Source organism: Amblyomma mixtum, chromosome 10, assembly GCF_055824585.1.
Source record: "Amblyomma mixtum isolate Tamu chromosome 10, ASM5582458v1, whole genome shotgun sequence".
In the NCBI taxonomy this organism is placed as follows: Eukaryota; Metazoa; Arthropoda; class Arachnida; order Ixodida; family Ixodidae; genus Amblyomma; species Amblyomma mixtum.
Window position 1 is genome coordinate 129,372,556 of NC_143021.1, and position 25,236 is coordinate 129,397,791.

Here is a 25,236-nt window from a genome sequence, read left to right on the forward strand (position 1 = left end):
TTCGCGTCTTCGACGTGGCGTGGAGCCTTCGCATACCACTGCACAGCTGTATCTTACACTTACTGCAGCGTATATAGTAGCAGAGGTACATTGCTCCACATAATCGTGGCAGGTCGGCGTAGACAGCAGCAGCGCTACAAAATATTCTTGTACTTATCAAACCTGAAACGGTCTTGTGCGCAGAGCACGTATATAACTATCATAGTATGCAACGCTGTTGACTGGCATATTCAAGATGCAGCTGCGCGACTACACTGTCAGCGCCATTTCACGAAGGAAGCTGCTGCACAGGGACACAGGAAAGTGCGGTCACGGGAAATGGAGTGAGATAATTTATTACGAAAAACATGCATGTGAAATATTAGGTGAACAGAAAGTGCCATCAAAAATATGTAGAGCATTCAAAATATGCAGGGGAAGTCAGCCCTTGGAATGTGCAGCTTGAACTTCAGAGCGCTCCCTTTTGAAATCTGGCGAAGCTGCTGGACTTTGGTGTTCGATGATCAGCCGAGAGATCCAGACCAGTCCTTCTCGTAGACCTCGTATGGAGTCTGCAACAGAGCACAAGAAATGTTCACTGTGTTGCTACAAGAGTCAAACAAATGCAGCAAGATCGGTGTTCCAATGTGTTTCCAAGAACGACAATGCGAACAGTAGCTCCCACGCAACATAACAAACTTACATCAGTGGGCACGGAAAAAACATATGCCATGGAACATTTGGATTACCAACATCTACAGATTTCTTGGACGAAAAGTTGGCATATTGTAAGGTACTGTTATGGAAATATTTTAGGCAGTGGTCGATTCTCCCGCTGCGTTTTTTACCCCTTTTTGAAATTTTCCGTCGCTACTATAAAAAAACCAATAGGAAAATTTCTCGACGCTAACAAAAACGTTTTTAGCAAAAGTATACAAGCCTCCTAATGGGAGAACTATGAATATACTGATTGCTACAGTGTATGAAAAAATTGCGTTCTTAAACTCTTCCCCGTTGAAAAATTATTGCGTCCAGAGTTGCTGCTCACTGTGTTTATCAGCTATGGATTCTACTTGCCAGACAACGAAAGAGGACTCCGTTTAAAGGAGCCGCAGATTACATGTACGCTCTTTGACAATAGACGAGGTATATCTAGACTTCTACGCTGAAAAAATGGAAAACGATACCTACCCACTTTTCGCTCTCGCAGGCGGCCAGCAGCAACTCTTGCATCCGGGTCATTATAGGCTGCAGGGAACCTATATCATGGCCACTGGTCAACTGCATTTTGTGGTCCCTCGAATCACGCCGCATCATATCTCGTTTGTGCCTTCTTCACACATTCTATTATCACCCGCGGTCCAGACATGAGCTACTAACAACACCACTACGAAGATCGTCCCGTCTAAGCCACAGCCATTCTCTAGCACGAATTTCCACCCGCACCCTTGCAATGAGTAGCTCATTTTTCCCTCATGCAATAGTCTTATGGAATTCCTTACCCGAAAACATAGCCGAATGCACAGACAGAAAACAATTCCGTAATAAACTAAAACTTCAGCCATCCTGAATACTGTCCCCTTTGTACTCTTTTGTTACTTAGTTTAGTTGCATTTCTGCGCCTTAGCGTAATTTTGTTTCTCTTGCGCTTGCTTGTTTGCTGTTATTTGACTTAGATGTATGTCTGCATTTTTACCGTATTTTTTTTCTTCTTGCTTTTGTTTTTGCTTGCCTTCATTGTATTTTGTATTTTGCTCTTCACATTTTTCCACGCTCAAGATTTTTTTACATAATGTTAATTCGCCTCCCCCTTATGTAATGCCCTCGGGCCCTTAAGGAGAAAATAAATGAAATGAAATGAAATAAATAGCACTGTGTTTAGTAGTCATACCCACCCCCGAAGAAAAATAAATACATCCTCAAGAGGGCATTTGAGGGCTACTGCAGTGTTGACGTTGCGGAAAACTTCCCGTCTAGTAATTAGCGGGGGATTATACGTATTTGTTGTTTTGTAATGCAACACTGAATACATATTCCCTCTCATGATGGCGATCGCGATTCTCTCGTGAGAAACATGCGATATGATTGTTCTCATTCTGGAACAAATGATGCCCTGCAAGGAATGCACATGTATATTTGGTTCGTACATGTAGCAGATAAGCAGAAAAGACAACTTTCGCCCAATCAAGTTACAAAACGTATATGAATCACCTATTCGTTTAGAAGCTTTCTTAAACGCACACCCATCTCGCCACTTCTACAGAGAAAACGTATGATCACAGTGGAATTTCACGAAACCGAAACTCATTGGAGCGCGAGCAATGTTCTAGTCACAGGAAGGAAATGTCAAAGTAGTACACCTTCAAAAAGTAGTATATTAAAAAAACTTTGGAAAAGTTTTAGTCACAAGCTATCAACTTGTTTAAAGCAAGCAAGCCCTTCCCTTTTCGAAACAGAATATAATTGAGGGGAGTGGTGCATCTCTATTCACGAAAGGTAGCATACAGAATTCGCTAATTTGGACCAGCGACAGCTCTCTCCTAAATTTGTACCTCAGGCATTACGAAGAGTAATGTAGTCTTTATTTACGATATTACTTAATCTTTTGATTACAGTGCGTTTTTACTTTTCATAGGCTCTAAAAAATTAAAAGATAGTAAGGACTCAGTGGCATACCATAGATTTTTCCTTCCTTGAAAGTGCATGGCGCAGTAGAGAGCAGATGCGTCCTTCTTGGAGGGCTTCATCCAGGCCATGGTGTAGTCGACCAGGCACACCTCCAGGATGTACATCGCCGTCAGGTGCTCCTGTTTGCTCGCCTGTTCAGCAGAGGAAACATGTGGTAGCCAGGGATTACTATTCCCAATCTCTACTTCGATTAAAAAAGGCAACGACTCCTTTGCACATGTCTGTGGCAGAGTCAAGAGCTTTATATTTGGCTTTTTGTCTCCCAAGCAACCGGTCAGAAAAAAACAAAAAGAAAATAAAAACAAAAACGCGGCGCTGCTTGTCGGCTTGTCTGGTACACGAAAAATTCAGTAGAAATTCAGGTTTTAAACTGAAATTGATGATAAATTAATGTTGGCCAATGTGGGTAGATTACCACACTACACTACAAGTAAACGATATCCTTCGGCATCAAAGCCCAATCCTTCCATAAAAATGCAGGGTGTGAAAAGCTTTCTGCGTCAATTCCGCAAACAAGGCTGCACCTTCACCCACTGCATGGAAAGTTTTAAAATGAATTTCATCCGTTTTAGGCGTCATAACGAGTGGAGAACTGGACGTGCGGAACCGAGGAATACATACCGACACGCGATATTAATCACTTCACCTTAATGAACCAAATTGTAGTTCAACGTCCTAAAGCGACTCAGGCTATGAGGGACGCCGTAGTTAAGGGCTTCAGAAATTTCGACCATTTGGGGTTCTTTAACGTGCTCTCATATCGCACAATACACGGGCCTCTAGAATCAGTTTACTGAACCAAAATATACTCTAACAAATTAGGTTCTAATCTTTCGCAGGCAAATCACCATGAACTGGACCGCAGTTAAGCCTCTGTACATCACCTGCGCTCCTTTGTGTGCTCTACATGAAGCACTGAAACATCACCCCTCCCCTCGGAGTCTCAAAACAGCGTGCATATAATGGTGCCGACGGTACGACACATTATTGTATGTTCTAACAGCTCAACTGTATCGAGCACCTATCCAACTTATAGCTCAGTGGAGCCACGTCGTAGATTGCGAGCAGCAATCAGTTGATGTGCAACATCCTCCACAGATCCCTCTAAGCCAAGAATGCAACCGAGAGCGCGACAGGCACCCACCTGAGCAGCCTTGCAGTTGCGACGCAGGAAGTCCAGGGGCAACGGCAGGTCCAGGGACCAATCGACAGCCCGGAGAATGTCTTTTCGATGGCGCACAGCTCTCGCTTCGTCGTCTCTCCCATGGCTTTAATCGACGCGAAGTAGGAACGGTAGGCAAGGTGGCACTCGGGCTCCTTGCGCTGCACCGCAACACACATCGCTGCCGCCCACAGCAGCTCCGTCTGGCGCTTATTCACGGGGCGCATCTGAACAGAGAAAAGCAGCAGAGGCCGGAGCACAGATCAGTCAGGAGACGGTCCTCCTTCATGGCTCCCAGCAGAGCTTGTACAAATGTACAGATTCTTCCGGCACTCTAAAGTCAACAAAAATGCAGAAAAACAGGCCTAAAAGCTTATTCATATGCACTTTGCCTAGCTGCAATTCGCGTCTGAATCTGTAGTGCCATGGAGTGAAAAGCCCTCAGTTACGTGCCAAGAAGCACAACACGCTAACGAAGGGTAGACGATATGAAAAATGAAGTTCCATAATACAACATTTTGAGCAAGTTGGTTACCTACATTCATAATTACAGCGCAACGACGGCACAGAACAAGAGGGGCACAACACAGCGCTGACTGTCAACTCAAGTTGACAGCCGCGCTGTTGTGTCCCCCTCTTGTTCTGTGCCGTCGTTGCGCTGTAATTATGAATGAAAAATGAAATGGAGCTAATAGCGACAGCTTGCGTTTGTATAAACGATTCGCTCTTGACTACGTCCATATAAGTACATACGTAGGACGTAAGCTATTTCGAATTCAAGCTCGAAACGCATCGAATAGTCCAATTTGTCGAATGCATAAGAGCGTAAAGCACCTCGGCAACTGCAACCTTATCTGCCAGTGAATGCCTTTAGTGCGAGACACTAACGGAAGCTGCAGCATCCACAGTTCCGACAACCAACTAGCAGTGGCGATGTGCTTTCACACAGCCACACACGGTAAACAAGCACCATGATTATGGCAAAATCTATCACAGCTCGGTTCTTTAAGAATAATGGAGTACAAACAATAAAAGCTGCAGTGTAACACACAGGTGCTTACAATACCTGAGGAAAAGAATTACGTGAGAAAAGGCACTACAAATTAGACAAATAATGTAGAATTCGCATGGAAACGCCTTTGAAGTCTGTATGATGCAAGCCTCAGGTAGGTTTTATGTGAAACATAACACTAGGATGTCATTCGACTAATCCATCTCGGAATTCATTCGTATATATATCGGCATTCAATTTTCTAATACTGGAGTTACGTTTTGGGCACTGCTTGTGAACACGATTCAAATGCACTGACAGAAGCGCTTTGCTCACCTGTAAGTAGCGATCCGCGATGGAGACAGCCAGGAAAAGCTTTTCCGGCGAGAACTGCAGCACGTTGCGGGTCCCGATGAGCCAGTGAACATTGGGCTCCCGTACTGAGCGATCCACCACCTTTTGGCCGCTCAAAAATACCGGTTCGATGGGCCATTTCGTCTGCAATGGAGAGGAATGAAAAATGACATTCTAAGAGACGAGCTCCAAGAACTCGGTTTTGAATAATGAGCAGCAGCGACGATGGTGATCGCACGCCCCCTTATCTGCTTTGTTTTCGTCTTACAGATTTCGGCGACGAACCCTGCTGCACTGGCCTCAAGACAGCTCTAAGTGTGACGTCACAGACATCTGCCAAGGTGGCGCTTCTACCGGCCAAGCTGTAAACGGGTCACACCAACAGCAGCGACGGTGGTGATCGGACGCCCCCTTATCTGCTTTGTTTTCGTCTTACAGGTGGGTTACCCCTGACTGCCTGCTGCTACAGTGCGCTGCCTTGTTCTGTCCTGAAGGCGGACATTCCAGTGTGCCTACCGACGCTCAGCTCCCGTGAATTACTTGCATCTGCAGATTTCGGCGACGAACCCTGCTGCGCTGGCCTCAAGATAGCTCTAAGTGTGACGTCACAGACTTCTGCGCCACCGCGCTTCTACCGGCCAAGCTGTAAACGGGTCACACGAGCAGCAGCGACGGTGGTGATCGGACGCCCCCTTATCTGCTTTGTTTTCGTCTTACAGGTTGGTGAAAAACCTACTTTTCTACTTGCCATTTTTTTCTTTCACCACCGCTGCTGCTGCCGTGTTGCTCGCTGCCGCCTTGTTTCCTACCGTGCTCTCGGTTATAGTGTTAGGAGAAAGATTTCTCGATTTTAAACCTGTATGTTGCACAAGCTATACCAAGGCTAACATGCTGGAGACATGTCCTTCCTGCGACAAATGTCTGCCAAGTGACGGACTCGCCTTCAAGTGCGCCGAATGTGAGTACACCTACCATCTCGGGAATTGCTCTGGTGTTTCTGCGTCAACATATAAGGGAAAAGGCGAGAAAGGTCGCAAAGCGTGGCGATGTCCAGACTGTCGTAAAACAAACGCAGGAAGCTCTGACACACCCAGCACGCAACCTGACCTTGCTAGCTGTTTAGCCGGCATATGTCAAAAACTTGATGCTCTTGCTGGCCTGCCTGACCAAGTCGATGAACTGAAGAAGTCTATTGAACTAATGTAAAAAAAAATACGATGATATACTTGAGCAACAGGTAAAACACGAGAAAGAGATCAGTACCTTAAAGAAACGTGTTAGTGCACTTGAGACCAGAGTCGACGCTGATGATGTTGTGTCGTTGAAAATGACTGTGAACGACCTTGAGTGGCGAAACAGAAAGCTGAACCTTGAGGTGTACGGCATACCGGTGACAAATGATAGAATCTGATGGAAAAGGTAAATGACGTAGCAAGATGTGTGAATTTGCCAGAGCTCACTTTGAATGATGTAGATGTTGTGCACAGACTTCCTTCAAAGCCAGGAAAGGTGCCCGGGATCATTGTACGGTTTTCAAAGCTCTCAACTCCTGACATGTGGTTTCAGAAGCGGACAGTTTTAAGAGATGTTCAGTCAGATGTTTCAGTCAGCGAAAACATGACGCGTCAAAGCCGTGAGCTCTTGCGCTATGCAAAGGCTTTGGCAGGTGAAAATGATTACCAGTAGTACGCTTGGCACCGGAATGGGAAAGTGTTCGTTAGAAGGAAACAACATGATCCCGCGATTGTCATCCATTGTGCAGCAGATTTGGACCAGCTATAAAGCCAGTAATTTGCGGTAACACGCGGCACTCTTTTTTCGATGTCTCTTTATACTAATCTTGTTGAGCTTTCTGACCTCAGTAGTTCCATTAAGCCTGATAATTCTCATTGTTGCTCTTGTATTCATGTTAATCTCAGATCTGGTCAAAATAAGCAAGAAGAACTTGATTGTTTTTTCAGCGAAATGGAAGCTCGTTTCAATGTTGTTATGTTTTCAGAAACGTGGTTTACTTGTGAAGGTGACGTCTATGTTATTCCGATGTACACGTGTTTCTATTTGAACCGATCCATAAGAAGGGGAGGTGGTGTTTCAATGTTAGTTTCAAATCTTATGGAATCAGAAATGCTGCCTGAATTTTGTTGTATTACACCCCATTACGAAGTCCTGGCAGTCAAGTCTGGCACAAGGATATTTTGTGTCTGCTATCGTCCACCGGGTAGCAGTTCTGCTGAGCTCTTTTTATTTCTTGATTCATTCCTAGAATTTGTTGACATCAACCAATATCAGTTAATTTTAGGTGGCGATTTTAACATTGACATGCTGGCCAACAATAACACAACAATCGTGTTCAATACTTTACTTAACGTTCACTCCTGTGAAAACGTCATCATGTCACCTACACGGATTACGACAGAATCAGAAACACTTTTAGATCTGTTCATAAGAAACTTCAAAACAGAAAGCTTGAAATCTGGCACCATCGCTTATGCTCTAAGTGATAACATGCCAATATTCATATCTGTCAATCTCACTCTGAATTCTCAACGACAACCAGACCAAACATCCTTTTATCGAGTTATAAATGAGCACACGTTATGCGAGTTTAAGGAACGCTTATCTACTGTTAACTGGGAACATGTTCTTGAGAAAAGCGACCCTGATGAAGTTTACGAAAAATTTTGAGACATTTACTGACATTTATAATGCTTCCTTTCCACTGAAGAAATTCTATCAATCAAAGAAAAGTAAGAAACCATGGGTCGACAAGGACATGTTGCAGTTGATAAAAAAACGAGATAAACTTTATAGACTGTTTTTGCAAAGTAGGTGCCCTGAAGAGCTGAAAATGTTCAAAAAATTTAGGAACTTCGTAACAAAGCAACTTCGCGTCGCTAAAAAGCAAATCTTTATAACCGCTTTAATTCAACTGCTGGACAATCTCAAAAAGTTTGAAAGGTTTTAAAATCTATCTTCGCTAATTCTTCCGAACCGACCACAAAAATTATTCATGAACGGATTGAACTAAAAGGTGCTGATCTAGCAGATGCCTTTAATGACTACTTTCTTTCCTTTGCTGACACATTAAGCGGTGACGTAAATCTGTCCTATATGAGTGCCCGAAATGGTAAAACAATATTTCTAACACCGGTTACAGTAAATGAAGTAATTACATAATTTTTATCGCTTAATAATAGTAAAGCTACAGACGCGTCAGGTTTCCAGATACAGCCCATAAAATTTACCATCGACATTCTTGCACCTTGCCTCGCCCATATCTTCAACCTCTCCTTGGTTTCCGGAGCTTTTCCGCGTCTTATGCAAAGGGCAAAAGTGACAGTAGTGTATAAAAAAGGAAACAAAAATGAAATGGCAAACTATCGCCCGATATCAATCTTTCTTACCTGTATTTTCTAAAGGCCTCGAAAAAGTTATTCTTAAACGATTATCCTGCTTCACTGCAAGATTTAACATTATCACTAACGCTCAATATGGCTTTCGTAAAAACAGATCGACTGAGTTAGCTCTCCTTGATCAGAAAGAATTCATACTAAAACATTTTGAGTCAAAAAACATGATACTTGGATTATTTTTAGATTTTTCAAAGGCGTTTGACCTTGTTAATCACTCTGTGCTGCTTAAAAAATTAGATCACTACGGTATTAGAGGCATAGCCCATATGCTGATGTCCTCGTACTTACGACATAGGTCTCAGTTTGTCAGTATTGCCGGTGAATGCTCCCATTTGAAAGCGGTAGCTTCTGGCGTTCCGCAAGGGAGCATTTTGGGTCCGTTTCTTTTTGTTCTTTACGTTAATGATATTGTCCGCATTGATAGCACTGCTAAGTATATAATTTACGCAGATGACACTAGTCTGTTTTTTTCGGGTACTTCAACTGCTGATCTTGCAAATCGAGCTAATAAAACCTTAAAAGCAATAAATACTTGGACGGTTGATAATCACTTAAGAATTAACGTTAGAAAAACGGCAGCAGTCATGTTTCACCCACGTTACAAACACTTTGAACTACCTCTAATTGAATTAAACAATACCAGAATAGAGTTTGTGCAGTCTGTGAAAACTCTGGGCGTTTACTTTGCATCAGATATGTCATAGAATGACTATATCAATTACGTAGTTCAGAAACTTTCCAGAACAGTTGGTATCATGCGCCGCAATTGCTTTAATTTTCCTATGTCAGCCAACATGTTACTTTACCACTCTTTGTTCTCTTCTATAGCCAACTACGGATGTATGGTGTGGGCAACAACAACAGCTGAAAATATTAACAAACTCACAGTGTTACAAAAACGAATTATACGCATTGCATGTAAAGTGCCATATTTCTTCCACACTGCGAGCCTTTTCCATCGACACAACGTCATACCAATGAAGTCCATGTATAACTATAGGCTGTGCTATAAATATAAACTCGCCATATTGAAAAATGATGACTCCTTGCTTACACTGGCTGGGCTAGAGCAAAGCAGAACTGTGTATGACACCCGCGCAGCAGAACCTTGGAAGGTTAAGAAATTCCGCACAAACTATGGCAAGCAAATGTTGCAGCATACCTTACCGACACTTCTGAACCAGTTGTACTGCCACATTGGATTGGAAAACGTTTATTGTCAGCACTGAGCCCTAGTGGGCATTATACTAGGTGGCTTCGAGCCCATGGCTCTTGGCGACCTTGTGAGCCCACTCAGTGGCCCGGTCTTGCGTCAACGGGTCTGAGCTGGCCAGTATAGCCTCCCACCGCTCTAGAGAAGGGACTGGTAGTAGGTCCGCCGGTGGCGGCGCCTTTTTGCAGCTCCATAAAATGTGGTCGTATCCGGCTATCTCGCCGCATTGTTTGCAAGTAGCGTTGTATTGTGTTGGATACATGTGTGCTAGTCTCGACGGGCTAAAGAAGGCTCGCGTCTGGAGCCGACGCCACGTTACCTCCTGGCTTTTGTCGAGCTTTTTGTCTGGTGGCGGATAGATCCTCCTTTCCAGTTTAAACTGATTGGTGTATTCGTGAAATGATATGAATGCATCTCTCGTGAAATTTGGGGACTCAACCCGGCTCGCTGCTCGGCTGACATAACCTCGAGCTATACTGTGAGCCAACTCGTTTCCCCGGTTCCCCGAGTGTGCCGGCACCCATATTAGTTCCACCTCTCTTTGGTCCCAGTCTTTATCTCTTAGGATTCGTTCTGCCTCCTGGGAGATCATACCCCGCGCAAAATTGTTGATAGCCACCTTGGAGTCGCTAATTATGGTGACTGCTTTGGTGCTGGCCATTGCCATGGCGATAGCCGCCTCCACCGCTGTCCCTGAGGTTTTTGTTTTGACCAAACCGGCCGTTAATGTTTCATCCGAGTCGTTCACGGCCACGACCACAAAGGAGTCGCCTCCTTCGTATTCCGCCGCGTCTACATAGGTTGTGTATTCCGAGCCTCCGAGCTTGGCTTCAAGGGCCTTTGCTCTGGCTCTCCTCCTGCCTTCGTGAAAAGCAGGGTGCATGTTTTTTGGAAGTGGTTTAATAGTGAGTAATTTTCTAACTTTGGTCTGTAATTTTGCCTGCGCGCTTCTTTCCGGAATTCTATCATGTAATCCTAGGTTGCTCAGGATCTTTCTCCCCGGGGGTGAGGTCGCAAGCCTCCTTAATTGCGCAAATATATGTGCCTCGCATAGTTCAGTGGTGGTGTTGTAGATCCCCACTTTAAGAAGTCTTTCCGTAGGAGTGCAATGGGGCAGCCCCAATGCTGCTTTATATGCCTGCCTTATGATCCCATCTATTTTGTTCTGTTCAGCCAGCCCTAGCTTGAGGTAGGGAACGGCGTAAACTATTCTGCTTATCACGAAAGCCTGAACCATTCGGCAAAGATCTTTCTCTTTGACTCCCCGTCTTTTGTTAGCTATTCGCCTTATGAGCCTGGTTGTCATGTTAATTGTGGACTTAAGCCTGTTTATTGTCTCTGTGTTCTTTCTATTGTCCTGTATTATAAGTCCTAGGACCCTGATTTCGTCAACTCTGGCTACCGGAGTCTCATTTACCAGTACGTGAATGTCTCCTGCGTTGGTATCGCGTTTCCTAGCCCCCCGGATCACCAGAACTTCGGATTTGCTTGACGAGCATTTTAGTCCTGCCCATTCCGCGTAATCCTGGACAATATCGATCGCTAGTTGGAGATTTTGTTCTATTTCCCCATCGTTTCCTGTATGCGTCCATATTGTTATGTCATCCGCATATAGCGTATGGTTTTTACCTTCGACAGTCTTCAATAGCGGCGGTAGGTTCTTCAACGCCAGGTTGAATAAGAAAGGAGAGAGCACTGAGCCCTGCGGAGTTCCCTTGTCTCCCAGCTTAATAGTTTCTGACTGGATGTCTCCTAGATTTATTTCTGCGGTTCTGCCGGTTAGAAAGTCCCTTACGTAATCGTAGGTCCGCTTTCCAGGGGCAATCTCCGCCAGATTAGTTAGTATGACCTCGTGTTTGACGTTATCGAAGGCTTTATGTAGGTCTAGGCCCAGTATAGTTTTGGCGCCCCCTTTGTTCGGCGGGTCTATGATGTCTGCTTTGAGCTGGAGCATGACGTCCTGCGTGGACAACTTGCTCCTGAAGCCTAGCATCGTTTCAGGAAATACCTCCTTTTCCTCTGCGTATTCCTGGAGTCTGTTTAATATGACATGTTCCATCAGCTTCCCCAGGCAGGACGTTAGCGATATCGGCCTGAGGTTGCCCACTTCAAGTTTATTCCCGGGTTTTGGAATAAAGATTACTTTTGCATGTTTCCATTGTGAAGGTAGACTACCTCGTTTCCATATCTCATTTAGGTAATCTGTGACTGCCGTGACCGAGACTAGATCTAGGTTCCTTAGCATTTTGTTGGTTACCCCATCTGCCCCCGCTGCCGACGTGGTTCTTAGTTGACTCATTGCTCTCCATACCTCCGCTATCGTGATGTCCTCATCTAGCTGTGTGTTCTCTGCTCCTTGGTAAGCTGGAGCTGAACCCCCTTTGTCTGTGTTAAGGTACCTGCTTTTCAGTTCCTCTATTAGGTCCGCGGCTGTTCCCTGGTATTTGTGAATCAATCGTTTAAGCTGCCCTTGTGCCGCCGACTTTGTTTGTCCTGGGTCTAGTAATTAAGTGGCGAAGAAGATGCCACGTGTTCTTGCACCCTAGCTTTCCACTCATTTCATCGCAAATTTGTCCCCAGTGTTGACGCTGAAGCTCGTTTGTGTAGTCTTCTATCTGTTTTTCGAGTGTCGATATTCTCTTCTTTAGCCTTCTATTGTGTTTCTGTTTTTATCCACCTCTTCAAGAGGCTCTCGTGGGCTTCCCACATGTGGGCCAGCCTCGAGTCTGTGATGTCATGTTCGGTGGTTGGGGTCTGTCTAGTGTGACTGTTTACGTCTCTTTTGAGTGTCTCAACCCATTGATTTAGATCCGATATCTCCCTCGGAGCGGTTCTGTCCCGGACTTTTCGGAGGGTGTCCCAGTCTGTCAGCTTCGTTTCGCGCAGCTTCCCCTTCATCGGCCTGGTTTGTGTTTCAATCTCTATGATGTAGTGATCGCTACCCAAGGTGTGTCCTGTGTTTGACCATCTTTCACCCTCGGGGTCTTTGCCTAGCGTCAAGTCTGGGGACGTGTCTACGCTGACGCTATTGCCTATCCTCGTGGGGTCTTGCGGGTTGTTTAGTAGCGTGAGCCTTAAGTTTTGGATTTCTGTCCATAGTTTGTTTCCCTTAGGGGAGGCCGTCCGATATCCCCAACCGGATGCGGGCACAAGAATCTTGATCTATCCAATATTTTTCTGAAAGAATTGCCCCAAATGTTCATGTAGTTTTTTTTCTTCCTATTATCACTTTGAGTGCACCTGTCAATTTTGCTGTCATTTGTTTTCTCCTCCCTGTGTTTGCCTTTATAGGCTCTTTGATCTAATGTAGTTCTTCTTTCTTTTGTAAGCACAATGTACTCCGTATTGAACGTACATGTCTCATTCTCTGTACCGAAGATACTTTACTTACATTTTGTTTGATGTCGTACTCCGCCACCGTCAATGTTGCACTGTAAGAGGAAGCCAGGACCTCTTAAGCTGTCTATACAGCTTTTTCCCTGGCTGTCCTCCCAACACCCAGTTGCGGAAATAAACCTTCAACCTTCAAAAGCAATCTCTTCTCGACTACAAGGCATTAAGAGGTCCACCGATAAAGAAGAATTAACAATGTCTTTGAGCCACAGGGCTATGGCTATCCAAGTGTTACATAGAGATGTTCATACCCGCAATGTCCGCTACAAACAAGGTTCTAATTTCGTGTTATGCGAAATGTAATTGGCCCAGTTTATAAAGCAGCACACTGACACAAGGACAAATGGGACATAATTCACTCAAGACAAACATGCACAAATCATATGTACATAGCGCATATAATTGCCTCTTCCTTTCAGGCAGACGCTTGTGAGTGTACAATAAAGGGAAATGTATAGCACAAGCGAAATTCACGGTGTAGTACCAAGGCTATTCGTTGTGTAGCTTCACGAAAAACTGAGTTTGGGCAAGAGACAGACGACTGCGTAAAAGCAAATGCTCCCTTAGAATATCAACTACTGCGCGTGCTCAAGTGAATTTCCAGCAGACAGCACTTTGTTCGACCACGAGTGAAATATGAAGAAATAGCACTTTTAGTAACTTTTAGGCTATGGACTCACAGTGATGTGTGGCGTAGGCAAGATGAGGTGGCGTTCCTGCCACCGGCTGAGGGAACGCTTGTAAAGAATTTTTTTCAAAGGAGTTTCCTTACTTCACATTGCATCCCTGAAGCTCTCCTTTGGTGAAGTCATGCAAGGCATAGAGCGAAACATGCGAGTAGAAAAGTTAATTTTAGATCAGTGTATTTTTAAAACACCCCGATACGAGTTGAGGGAGGAACCCCCGGCTCATCATAATAGGCTTAAGCTTTGCCGGCAGAAACACGTCTAAAATAAAATTTTCTGAGGTATTCACGGAGTAGTTTTCTTAATCTCATACAATAATAATAATTCCATACAACATAATAACATACAACATAATGATACAGCCAGTTCCAGACTATGCAAAAGTTATCTGGGATCCCTTTACGCAAACAAACATAAAAAATCCAGAGCGGGTGCAAATTAAAAGCGCTACGGATATTTTATATTAACCTCTGGAGAACCTCCGTAAAATAACCTTTAAACGAGCCAACATGCATCCATACACAGCGTAATCGAGTTTCGCGGCAACAGTTGTTGCATGACCTCCGCTTTTCCTCGAACGGCAAAGCTTTCTGCTTCATTTCAAGCTGCCGCTCCATTTCCAGCCATGCTGGACCATTTCCTGTGCTGGACCATTTCGCTGTCCCGTACCAATGGCCATAAGAACGTCGTGCCATAGGGGAAGCTTTCGTACTAGTGGTTTCACCAGAGTAACCAGTTAATAAGGCTGTTTGAAAGCAATACAAGGCACTTACCTCTTGTGAGAAGATGTCATCATTACCATGACTGTCCGGCATTCGGGAGGTGGAGTTCGTTTCTGGTTGACGGATAAGATTCGTGGCCGATGGTCTTTCGCTTAGCACGCGGAGGAATACTGCCCTCGGGTCCGCGAACTGTATCCGTATCTTGGGTGCATCTCTGTATGATGAGGCAGGAATCGAAAAAGCAATACAGTAAAATGGCGACCATTACAATTGTTGCACTTGTTTTTAATCAAGGTGCCTTGACCTAACCGGTTCAGTTTTACTGAAGGCAGCTGAATCGGCCTGGTGATCGCCATGCGCACTTCGATTGTGCGGTTATTAATAATCGTGTGGTCAAGCCTCTAAGCGTATGGTACCTTTGCTTCCCTAGCATCCCTGAACGAAATTCTGGAAAACAGGGATCAACCCGATTTCGCTTCGAAAATGAGCTTTCCAGACGATGTTGGAATATTTGTTCACAAAGCTGAGAGGGCGCAGCAAAAGTTATCAGCGGTTATCTGGACCTTTTCCCATAGATAAAGTCAGGACAACGACAACCTTGCTCAGACGCGGGTGTGCTCGGGAGAGGTTTGGTATTAACACAAAAAAAATATTTTGGAACAGACTGTGTATAATTTTTCCTGAGGCCCTCGATTTCTGTGTTCTTGTTTTACGACAGAAGGAGCAACAAATAGCACATCGTTTGTCAAGCAAGACAAATAACTATTTTAGAGAACTGTCTGGTGCTACTGAAAATGATACTAAAAAGCCCGAACTGCCGAATTTATTTTTTGAACAACCCGAACTGGCGCCCGAAATATATTGCGGAAGCTATATCCCCGAATTCCGGAATAGCCGCCGCGGTGGCTCAGCGGTTATGGTGCTCGGCTGCTGACCTGAAAGACGCGGGTTCGATCCCGGCCGCGGCGGCTGGAATTTCTTTGGAGGAGAAATGCTAGAGGCCCGTGTACTGTGCGATGTCAGTGCACGTTAAAGAACCCCAGGTGGTCGAAATTTCCGGAGCCCTCCACTACGGCGTCTTTCATAGCCTTAGTCGCTTTGGGACGTTAAACCCCATAAACCAAACCAACCAACCAAACCGAATTCCGGAATAATAAGACCTGAAAACGAACGACCTATGTATAATGCGCATTTAATAGGACAAGGCAATCACGAAAGAGGTGCATTTGCTCCATTGGATATATTGTACAAGCATAACGCACCGACATATTCTCTCAGGTAATTGTGATAAAAGCATCCGTATAGTGTTCGTATCGCAACGATATTTACTCTTGTGCAGAGTGTACATTCCATCAAAACCCGTCAATTTTCGTCCGCGAGACGGAATTTCCCCAACATTCTTTTTCCGATTTGCAGGCAATTGCGCTCTCCACGTGGAGTCGATCAGGCGGGAACCGAGATTTCCTCCATCTATCTAGTCCCTGTTCCCTCTGATTAAAATCACGAAAGCTTATCGAGATGAATATCAGAAAAGTCTGAACAAACCTGCGATTCCAACAGCAGCATGCAAGCAAGCGCATTAATGTTAGAACGGCCGCACGGCAAGGCTTCAACAAACCTATACATGTAATAAAACGATAATTTCTATACGGACAAATGAATGCAGCAAAATTAACTCACCTGAAGAACTGATGAGTTGTAGCTCGCCATAATGCAGGATGAGTCTCAAGGCTGCCTTCACGCCAACTGCACGTTTAAAATCAACTGGTGACCAGCGCAGTGCAACAGCTGTTTGAAAAGTGCGTAGCCTCTACTGCGGGCTCTATATCTATAGGCATGGCGGCCCAGTTCACGTGTGGATGAAAGAGAGAATGAATGGATAGAGAGGAAGGGGAAAGGGGAATGTCTGGGCACGTCACTATTGTTGAAGCTGGTAAGAGGAGCGAAAGACGAGATACAAAAGAAGAGGATAAAGAAAAAGCGGATGGGATCTCCTTCTTTGTCACCCCCCCTCCCTCTTCCCGCGCATGCAATTGATGGTACAAAAGGCGTCACGGCCTTTGCCCATTCCTCGAAATTTCCAAGTTCGAAAGCAAACACACGATTTTTTTTGTCAGTGCACCTTTTTTCAATAGATGCCAGCTGAAAAAGGGGGAAGGGTGCTCTGTAGGTGCTCTTCCAACTATGCCATTTCGCAGAACAAGGTGACAGTGTCCACAGCTGACTCACGCCTATGCTCTGTGGAAGCCAGAACTGCTCTTCGACTCCCATATTCCGGGAAACTCTTCTTAGCAGTGCTGCGGAGGAGGGGCAGTAAGGGAAGGATAGGGATGGGCTGCTGATTCATCGGGATACAGCTTTTCGTGGTGCCGGCACCGCAAAATTTAAGGCAGGCCAATTTTTATGCGAAGCATATTGCTAGAGCTACACTACAGCCCGTCGAGCGCGGCGGTGGAGCTACCATTGATCTTTAGCGTGACCACGTGACACCATGTGACAACATGACGTCACAGCAGAGGAGAGATGGGCTGCTGGCTCGCGCGGTCGGCCGCGGCGGTGGAGGCTCAACATCAGAGGCGCTGCAGCTGACCACGTGACGCTACAGCAGCGGTATAAAGCTGAGCTTGCCTCGCTCTCCGGGCACTTACGAGGCGGCCAGGTGTTGGGATGCCGCCTAGAAGCAGGGCTGATTTGAACGAGAAGCGAAAGCTTCAGCGTGCCACAGAGACCGATGAAGAGCGGGATGAACGTCAACCAAGGAAAGTCATGTATTACCAAGCCTAGCCATCAATATGCTTCGCATCTGACTAGGCTTAACCTTAGCTAAGCTTCAGCCATTTTTTTTTCCGATTACTTCCGCCCTTGCAGAACAGCTACGCTTAGTGAATACGCGTCGTTCGATGTGAAAAAGCGCGCGAGGTTCAAACAGGTTAAAGATAGCATTAACGCACTGCTTCCTAATTTATGCAGTAATTTTAGGTCAGGCAGTTACATTTTCGAAAGTAACCTTGCAAGTACCACCCGTGATGACGCGGCACGTGGCAACCAAAAAAAAAAGCCAAAAACAACTTTTGTACGTGAAGTTTGTTTCCGTTGTGATATGGAAATTAAGCGCTGTAGCAAAATAACGAGATATACGAAAAAAAAATTTTTATTTTTTATTTTTACGATTTCTCTTCTTGACCACAATGGAGCTGTTGTCTGCGAGTGGCGACTATGCCTATAGGAAACACCTATTCTAAATATCTATTCTACACCTATTCTAAAAACAAATTCGTGGGGCACCGATATTTCAATCCTTGGAGCATTTAATACTTCGGGCATCCTATTCAAAAACTGTCTATTGCCCCAGTACACAACAATCACAGGACTATGGCAGATTTTAATTATTGGGTGACTCCTGGAGCCGAGAGGCGGCGCAAGGCCAGGGGTAAATTTATGGGCCAGTCTTGGTGGCGGGAGGGGTGAAGGGCAGGGGGTGAGTTTCCTGACCTAACCTAACTAAATAAACCCTCGTTAAAAGCTTTATTCCAACCCGAACGAGAAGCTAATCACAAGATAAATTATAAGCACAACAGTTACGAAGCTTTTGGCTTCCGTGATTCGTTCAAATGGTACAAACTGATTTGGTTCTCAATTATGAGTTCTGAGCGACGTAATAGGGGACGCCGCATACCATGGCCTCCTTGTCTTGTCCTTTCAAGTCGTAACAAAATTTAGCTTTTAACTGCGTTTTGAGCGGTGTTTTTAACACGGCAACAGATTAATAAACCATTGTGTATTGCTTGTAAAGAAAACATTATGGGCAGCAATCCTGAAACTAATATCTACTCTAGTAATCGAATTCATCGTTCGAAGGAGAGATTACTCTGCGTACATTCCCTCTGCAGCCGAATCTCAAGAAATGGTGCCCAATCAAGTTTATTTAAATCAGCGTGGGCATGTCGGTTACTCGTAGTGATTGTCATCAGCAGCGCGACAAAGCGGAGACAACAAATAGCACACACAAGACAACAGCACTAATAGACGTCGAGAACAAAGCGGCTTTTCTCCGTCAGAGCATCGCCTTCCAGCCAATGGCGGCGGCCTATTCTCGTGAGCCTAGTAGTGAGACAATCAAGGAAGTGGCAGATGGAGGGGAAAAATCACCCCCACCCCCGCCATGCTCGCTAATTATCACGTGGCTCCCTGGATTTCCGCACACCAGCAGGATCATGAGAATTCACCTTCGCCATTGGCTCGAAGGGGGTCCTTTCATGGGGAAACTCCGTTCCGTTCCTTATTTTCATTCGGCTATGGCAACGTATTTCCCACAATAATGTGAAACCGGAATCTGCTAAACTTTCCTTGTACTGAATGGTTCTTATCTAATTTTTATGCGCCTTGTCGCACCCTGTAATAAACAGAATCACTGTGACAAGAGCAAATGAATCTGGAGTTTAAACCAAATGAAGACACTGTTTTTTGTAATATCTATAGTTCGTATCAGTCAATTGCGAGCTCTTTTTTTTTATTCAACTAAGGTTAAGCCACATAATGTAGCATATCTCCTCCACCTGGGCGTGAAGTCAGAATCTTTTAATGTGTCCTCTGTATCAGGTAGAAAGCACCGCTTTCGAGATTTAGCGAAATACGCCGAACGAGAGGGTAACGGGGGGAATGACCGGAGAGACGGCGGCGGGGAGGAGAGGGTGATACAGAGTCGTTACTTTTGCAGGGGCTTTTGTAGCCCCAAGAGAAAGTTTGCAGCTGATAGGTGGATAAAGGGAGATGGAGGGAGGGTGCATGAGCCGGGATTGCCCACATTTGAGCGCCACGGAAAACAGATCAAAGAACGCAAGTACAAAAAAAAACACAACAAAAAACTAGCGCTTTGCCTGGTTGGGCTAGTACTCTTCGTAGAAAAAGGGCGCGGCCGGGATAAACGGTGGGGTGATGTGGGAATTGAAAGAGAGGCAAGGCGAATCCTGTGAAAGCGGTCTGGAATTCCTGGAAAATGCGTCATGGGCCGTTCAGAGAGAAGGAAATAAGAAATGTGCAAGCGCCAAAGTGTCATCGCAGTGGAAGAGAAAATGCCTAGAGTTATTTGCAAGCCACGTGTTCGTATCCCGAAACATTTGAAACGAAAAACTTGGAGCATGGCCATCGATTTCGTCAAAACGGCTTGATATACTCTCGTAATGGGAAGGGACGTGTGGTGCGGCTCTTATTGGTTGAAAATAGCCCATAAATTTTGCCATAAAAAACAAAAATCATCAAACAATAAATAAATGTGTTTCCAAAATAAATGCACTCCTTTCATGGCTCCATATATAACTCGTGTGGCAAACAAACTAGAGTAACACACGTTCAACTATATTGAGCCCTTTTTATCCGCTGGTGGAACAAAGAATGCTGTACTTTTTTAAGAACTATGCAGACAAGTCTGCCCGAGCCATGAGGCCGTAGTCTGCCCGTGTCTACCGCGGCTAGCTTAAAAGAACGCGAAGCACTAGTCTGCAATGCATCACTCTCAACCTGTTGGCTTTTCTACCAAAAGGCATTTTGTGAAAGCAAAAAAAAAAAATCTGAATGGAATCTGCTAAAGACGTAAGCAAGAACCCCAAATATAAATTGCCGAAGAGCACAACAAAATGCATGAATAACAATAATTTGGAACATTAAGATAGCCAGGAAAGGAAGGAAATCGAAGAACGTAAGAAATTGCTTAATCACAGTGTACGACGCACAAAAGCGCAAGAATGTCATAGCACTTGGCCGCGTGCCTTTATGATGCCGGCCTAAAATGTCGCACATCGGCAACATATAAGTCTAAAACACGAAACCATTGCTTATTTTCTAGCGAACGAAGTCGGGTCAGCGATTAAACTCTTACTAAGGCATTACGGTCAAGCTGACGTACTCGTGTTTGGAAAAGTATTGAAATTTTGAAATGCCTCTATTACAGTCCTTGATTTCGTGACGGCAGAAAAAAAAACAGGATTTCCTCATTTTCGCCTCTTACTGCTGGTCGCAGTATTTCATAATAACGAGTTTAAAAGCGGGCAGCAACCATTTATACTTTTATTCGTGACAATTCATGTTCACAGTCCATACTGAATGCAAGCACCGCACACATTGAACCACGGAGGAGTAATGTTTTGTGACCTTTTACAAAGCACGTGTATTGTCAATATGTTGAAGCTCAAAAATGTTTTCCATAAGGACCGGTCATATTGTCACGTAGCAGTTGGTACAGGTAGCGCCGCGTCCAGATGGCAGAGGAACGCCAACACCGAGATGATGCCAGCGCACACCGAGACGGCCAGGAAGGAACGTCGAGCTTCGTCTTCTTCAGCAGCGAACAGCGTGGCGCACGAGCTGCGTGCCGAACAGCCGCCGAGCGGCTATTGTTGTAGACGCGGCATTACCCTCGTCTCGGTGTGCGCTGGCATCATCTCGGTGTTGTCGTTCCTCTGCCGTCTGGACGCGGCGCTACCTGTACCAACTGCTACGTGACAATATATTTATTTCAGCCAAAATAACCTCCCACCGGGTGTGCTCCAGAAGAAGCCACTTGGGAAGCAAGGCATGCTGAAAACATTCGCAGCCTTAGTCACGGGTTTTAACGCGAATCTTCTCTACGCTGGAAATTTTAAGCAGCGCGGAAAAACGAGGAGGATTCAATAGAAAATAGGCGCAACAGAATCAGCTGCAAAGCCAGTGCTGAAGTCTCGGTGTTTGTTCGTCGTCTTCATTTTATCGCACTGCTTAGGGTATTCATTACGAGTAACAGGCTTGCCAGCACTGATTTAAATGTATTCTTTCTCGAGGTTACACTTTAGAAGGAATATACGCAGGTTTATTTCGCCTTTGACCGCTCAGCACGAGCACAGCAGTAGATAGAAAATGTGATTGCTTTTATGATTCCTGCACATGATGTGCGCTTCACAAGCCTTCGTCAATGGTATATTAACCTATTGCCGTGGCTGTGTAAGAACACATATCAAAATGAAGTGATAAGCTGAAGTTCGTTACCACTTGAAGGAACAACGGAAGTGGGCGACGGTCAAAAATGTCCTATAATACGTCACTGAATAATCACAGCAACGAACAAAATCCCTTTTTACCATTAGACTGTATCAGAGAAGTATGAGGCTTCGTAATGGTTGAGCTTTTAACTTGTTCTTCTTGGGGTTAGGAGAAAAAGCGTTGCAAAGGCCTGCACTTTGTAAGATAGGAATTCTGTTTAAGGGACCTCGATCCAGCCTTCATCCCTACCCCTCCCTAAGACTAGCCCATAAATTCACCCCTAACCTTGAGCGGCCTCCCCTGGTGTCCCTCCAAGAGTCCCCGAACAAATTGGTGCTGTCATATTGCTCACTGTTGAGTCCTAGGGCAATAAAAAGTTTTTGAATAGGACGCCCCAAGTATTGGATGCGAAAAGGAAGTAGCGGGCTCCAGCGATAAGCACACCAGCACAGGAGACATTTAGAATGCAGGATTCCCGTAAGCAGATGATTCAGCCTTAGGTTCCTGGACTGCTGCACCATTGCGGCTAAAAGGAAAAATCGTAAAAATAAAAATAAACTATTTATTATGTTTTTGTTTCAGATATCTGGGGACTTCTCTGCAGAACTAGAGGGCATAAAAGAACCCAAACAAAACTAACATGCAGCGAATGCTTTTGACGTCCTCTTTTTATTGTGCAGCGTCATCTCGGGCTGAACGCGAAGGGTAAGAAGGGTACAGGATTTCACAGCGAGCACGTAGTAAACTTCTTCAAGGCTTCTTACTGCCCTGTTAGTCCGCTACTTTCAACGAAAGAAATTTCCGATAATCACGCAGCTAATACTCTTAGTTGGGCTAGTTGGTTTACGGATTCTGACAGGGTAACTGAAGCTAAAAGGACATGAACACAGAAAGAAGCAAAAAGAAAGTCACAAAAAGTGAGGAAACCGTGTCCTGTCGCTTCTTTCTATGTGCATGTTTCTTTAGCATTAGTTACCAAGTCAGGATCATCACGCAACTCCTAAACAGACAATGTGAATAACTGACTCTGTTTAATGTCTTTTTGATTCCATGGAAGACTCGCACAAAGCTTGAACAACAAATTGATCATTTTGACTTATATTTTGGGCAACTTGTTTCGACTGACTGCCGCTACATTCCTGTAATGAACGCATTGTCCAAAGGTGCGCGTTTGTCATATACACATGCCGTCTTGAGCGCTGCGACAACCATGACACTTGCCGCCAAGAAGGACAACTGGCACTAAATTTCTAATGAAGAGATGCTATGGTACTTGGGGTTAAACGTGATCGCAAAGCTGCGCTTAGGCTGTGGCGGATGCCACAGTGGAGATGTCCTGATTAATTTCGACCATCTGGGGTTCTTGACCGTGCACTGATATCGCACAGCACGTAGGCGGTTTCGCATTCCACCTGCATTGAAACGCAGTCGCATCGGACAGGATTCGAAAACGCGACCTTTAAATCAATCCGTAGCCGAAAGGCATAGCAGCGAAGAAATCGCGCCGGTTTGTTCTGATAAAGGGAGACCCAGAGCTGAATGCGGCCAGTGGCCAGATTTGTTCACTCACAATTTTTTGGCTGTGCTGGCTCTCTGCACCATAACCGCCTTTGTACACGACCTCTCAAAGAGCGTAACTGTTGTTATCTCTAAGTGGGACAGCGCATATCGCCAGGCTACGTACTCAATGCAATCGGAGCATGAAGGCTTGGTTTGGTTTATGGGGGGTTTTACGTTCCAAAGCGACTCACGCTATGCGGAAGTCGTAGTGAAGGACTCCGGAAATTTCTAGCACCTGGGGTTCTTTAGCGTGCACTGACATCGCACTGTACATGGGCGATTGAAGGATTGATTGAATTGAAATGAGGGATTGACTCAAGTTTATTGAAGAATTGAAGGATTGATCGAAACAATATAGAACAAAACAGATCTGGTTTTTCGATGGTTAGGCTGGTTCTTCTGATTAAAGAAAGATACTCACTTGCGACGAACAGCTCAACGTGAGCCTTGGTGACAGTCACGGGAAAAGTGGCATTGTCGTCGTCATCCCGGTACGTGACGTTGCAGACTTTACTCTCGGTGTCATTATGTTCCAGCTGGTTCAGCAGCAACGCTGGTGGGTCGCTGAGAAGCGAGAAGAACGCCCTACCCGACCATGACGGCTGCTTCCAGTGGGTGCCGTCCACTAGTCCGGCGCTTCCAGCCAGCACCGGGGTGGAGGACGTAGATGGCACAACCAGTGCGTAAGCTTTCTTCGCTTCCCGGTGGACACTGGAATTCCGAGACGAGGGGTCTTCTTGTTTGCTGGGGTGAGTGGTGGCGAATTGATACCAGACGGCCGAGAGAGCCCGCCGCGGCGCCATGTCGATGGGACAGGGTAGCGATGTCTGCTTGCCTTCCAGGACGTCGAGCCGCAACAGCGTAGCTGAAGACATGACTGTGGAAAGAACAACCCCGTAACTAAACACTGTTCTTTGATACGTGTAGAATGAGCTGATAACATAAAAGTGCAGCGGGAACTCGGGCATTAATTTACCGAGAGCATGGTGATTTGAGCTAGTAATAGCTGTCATTAAGGTCTAAAACAGTATAGGCTAAAAGTAGCTGAAACCATTTGTGATCACCCGGTGGCCACTAATGAAGATCGGTGGATGGTGCCGAAGGCCAAGGACGGCGAGAAGGAAACTCGGTTGAAATTTTAGCATCTGCGACTTGGCGATTTAGAGCACGTGATTCAGGCGTCGCAATGCGAAACAGTGACGCTCTTCGTGGGTTATGCAATGAATATTAGCTTTAAGTGTGACGGATTGTTGGGCAAGATGGTGCGTGGTCATAAACAGGGGCGCAACTGAGACAGCACAGCATTAAAACAGCGCCTGAGTAGTCTCCTTTCTTGGGCTGTTTTAATTGTTCAGCTGTTTGCTTGCACTTTAAATGTGTCCATTCGCTAAAGGAATCGGATGGTGCATGTTATAAATTCTTCGAAATGAATCGATTATGTTTTCAACTTTTAAAGTAAATTTTCAATAATTGTCACGAAGTTCCATTGAGACATGCCGTAGTTTTTTTCCAGAACTGCTTCAAAAACTGGGGCCGCGACCGATACAGTCCATTCGTGTGGTGGTGTTGATAATTCTTAAACATAGCCTCCGTGATTGGGCTCCGCTAAAGGGCCCTGGCTGGTTTAGCAAACCCTGCGGTGACACCTGATCTCAAAGGCTATGGCTGATCGAACATGCCCCTTCACCTACTTAGATGTGGCACCAACTTATTACTTTGATACAATTACAAACAGATAATTTTCATGTACGTTTGTCATCGCAGTCACAGATCGAATACTGACATTATTTTGCGTACCTTTTAGTGGAGACAGGTGTGGCTTCTTCCGAGCGCTCTAGCAACAACATTCTAAAAGACAGCACCTTACCGGACGTCCCCACTGGTGCTTCGGCGTTTTGCATGACTATACATTTTACAACATATTACAATAAAATTTTTCACTTATATTCGATTTGGTTTTTTCACTCTTCGATTCGTATTCAATTCTTTTTCTAACTTCGGTTTTCATATTTATTCTGTTAGCAAAGCTGTGCTTTCCCATTCTATTCGTTTTCGGAATTGTAT

General features: G+C 45.1%; 1 pseudogene; it reads right to left on the reverse strand.

Moving 5' to 3' along the window:
- Positions 1–503: 503 nt before the first annotated feature.
- Positions 504–24,047, reverse strand: LOC149326937 (uncharacterized; annotated as a pseudogene).
- Between the last annotated feature and the right edge of the window lie 1,189 nt (positions 24,048–25,236).